A 2,618-nucleotide genomic window follows, 5' to 3' on the forward strand; every position below is an offset into this window, starting at 1 on the left:
ATCATCTTCTCGATTTGGTCCGTTTTGTCCCATTTTGGCTCCTTTTGACTCTTGGTGATTTTCTGAGTACAAAACATGAAATAACCGGATTGAGAGCACCAAAATCCATAAATCTAGTAATAAACATCCATAAATATGTTAGGTATTTGGGGTAAAAATATGTATAATTTGGCGTTTATCAAAATTTGAAGCAATAATTACTGGTAATGTGGAATTATCTCTAAGAAACGCATATTCTAAGTGATCTGGTAATTTCTTTAATTCCAATTTAGGCGGTTCTTCAACAGAGGGTTTTAATTTTAATTCATTATTTACCTCAATACCCTCGTAGCTCTTCTGTCTCAGTGAAGGTTCATTGGAATTTAGTTTATCTTTTATCTTACCTATCTCAAAATATTCATCATTTACCTCCTCTCATTGGGCTAGACACAGTTCCAACATGTCCTTATGTACGATTTCCTGTAAAGAGTCTTGAGTAGCATGATCAATAGAGTCAATAAAATAACATAAGTCATCCTATTCCCTAGAAAGTCTCATAGCATCATAAATTTTAAAAATAATCTCTTCGCCACCTACTCTAAGAAAAATTTTACCATCACCTACATCAATAACAGCCCTAGCAGTGGCTAAAAATGGACGACCTAAAATTAAAGATACCTCAACGTCCTTATCTATGTCTAGTACAACAAAATCAATAGGGAATATAAATTTATCTAATTTTACAAGTACGTCATTTATAATACCCCTAAGATATTTAGCAGATCTATCAGCTAGTTGAATACTCATCCAACTGGGTTAGGTTCCCCTAGACCAAGTTGTTTGAACATTTTATATGGCATCAAAGTAATGCTAGCGCCTAAATCAGCTAGTGCATTCTTAACATTCAAACTACCAATTAAGCAGGGAATAGTAAAACTTCCTGGATCTTTCAGTTTGGTTCGCAGTTTATTTTGGAGTATAGCCTAGCATTCCTTGTTGAGTTCCACTGTAGACAAATCTTCAAACTTTCTTTTATTTGGTAGAAGCTCCTTTAAAAATTTTACATATGTAGGCATCTGCGAGATAGCTTGAACAAAAGGTAAATTAATATGTAATTGTTTAAAAAGTTTGAGAAATTTACTGAATTGTGTATCCATGTGGTCTTCCTTCAACTTCGCTGGGTATGAGATTGGTGGTTTATATTCCCTCAACACTGGTTTTTCATTGTCTTCTAGTTTTTCCTCCTCACCTTCTTTTCTGTCAGCTTCTGGTTGCAGCTTCTTTTTCGATTCAGCTAACACCTTCCCACTCATTAATGTAACTGCTTACACATGCACTTTTGGATTATGTTCGGTATTGATGGGTAGGCTCCTTGGTGGTCTCTCTGAAATCATCTTAGGCAGTTGTCCTATTTGATTCTTGAGACCTTGAATTGATGCTTGTTGATTTTTAAGTGCAGTTTTAGTATTCAGTATTCTCAAGGTTTGGCTTTTTCTCTGGCTGGTAAGGTTGTTGTTGGAAGCTTGGAAGGCTCCTTGGCCTCCCCATGAGAAATTTGGGTGGTTCCTCCAACCTGCATCATGAGTGTTACTATAAGGTTATTTTGATGTCGAGGATTATTACCCATATAGTTCAATTGCTCGTTCTCCATGTTGGGACCATAGGGTGGATATTCTGAATTGTTTAATCCATCTCCACTTGCATCGCACTGCCTTACTGGATGTACCTACGTAGAACCAAGTAAACCATCAATTTTTCTATTTAAAAGTTCTACCTGATTGAAAAGCATAGCAACTGAATCGACGTTAAAAACACTAGCTGCCTTTGTCCTTATGACTTGCCACTGATAATTATTCAGTGACATCTCTTCTATGAACTCATAAGCCTCTTCAAGTTTTTGTTATTGATAGTTCCACCAGCAGCTGCGTTGATCATTTGTCTAGTCGAGGGATTTAACCCGTTGTAGAAAGTTTGAACTTGTAGCCAATAGGGTAATCTATGGTGAGGGCACATTCTCAATAGATCTTTGTATCTCTCCCATGCATCATACAGTGTTTCTAAATCCATCTGCACAAAAGAAGAGATATCATTCCGTAATTTAGCTGTTTTAGCCGACGAAAAATATTTAAGCAAAAAATTTTCGGTCATTTGTTCCTAAGTGGTGATTGACCCTCGAGGTAACGAGTTCAACCACAGTTTAGCTTTATTCCTTAATGAAAAGGGAAACAACCGAAGCCGAATGATATCGTCAAAAACGCCATTGATCTAAAAGGTGTCGCAGAATTCTAGAAAATTTGCTAAATAAATGTTTGAATCCTCGTCCTGCAAACCATCAAACTGAACAAACTGTTGTATTATTTGGATCGTGTTAGGTTTTAGTTCAAAATTATTTGCAGCAACAACAGGTCTAACTATACTCGATTCAGTTCCTGTGAAAGTAGGTTTAACATAATCATACATAGTACGAAGAGCAGGATTCTGATTTACTGGATTTGCAGCAACCACAGGAGGTAGCGAATTATTCTAATTTTCAGTCATCTCCTCAGTTATGGTGTGAATATCGTCCTCTTGCCCTTCTTCTATGTATTGTAGGTTTCGCCTTATTTCTCTTCAGTTTCTGGAAGCTGTGCTCTTGATCT

The 2,618-nt window shown here is 36.5% G+C and overlaps 1 non-coding gene across 1 annotated transcript; it reads left to right on the forward strand.

The window, feature by feature from the left end:
- The first annotated feature begins 1,972 nt into the window (after nucleotides 1-1,972).
- Nucleotides 1,973-2,079, forward strand: LOC128295961 (small nucleolar RNA R71). Its single transcript, XR_008286509.1, has one exon. It is a non-coding gene; the product is annotated as a small nucleolar RNA R71 (small nucleolar RNA).
- Nucleotides 2,080-2,618: the final 539 nt, after the last annotated feature.

Source organism: Gossypium arboreum, chromosome 7 (genome assembly GCF_025698485.1).
Source record: "Gossypium arboreum isolate Shixiya-1 chromosome 7, ASM2569848v2, whole genome shotgun sequence".
Taxonomy (NCBI): domain Eukaryota; kingdom Viridiplantae; phylum Streptophyta; class Magnoliopsida; order Malvales; family Malvaceae; genus Gossypium; species Gossypium arboreum.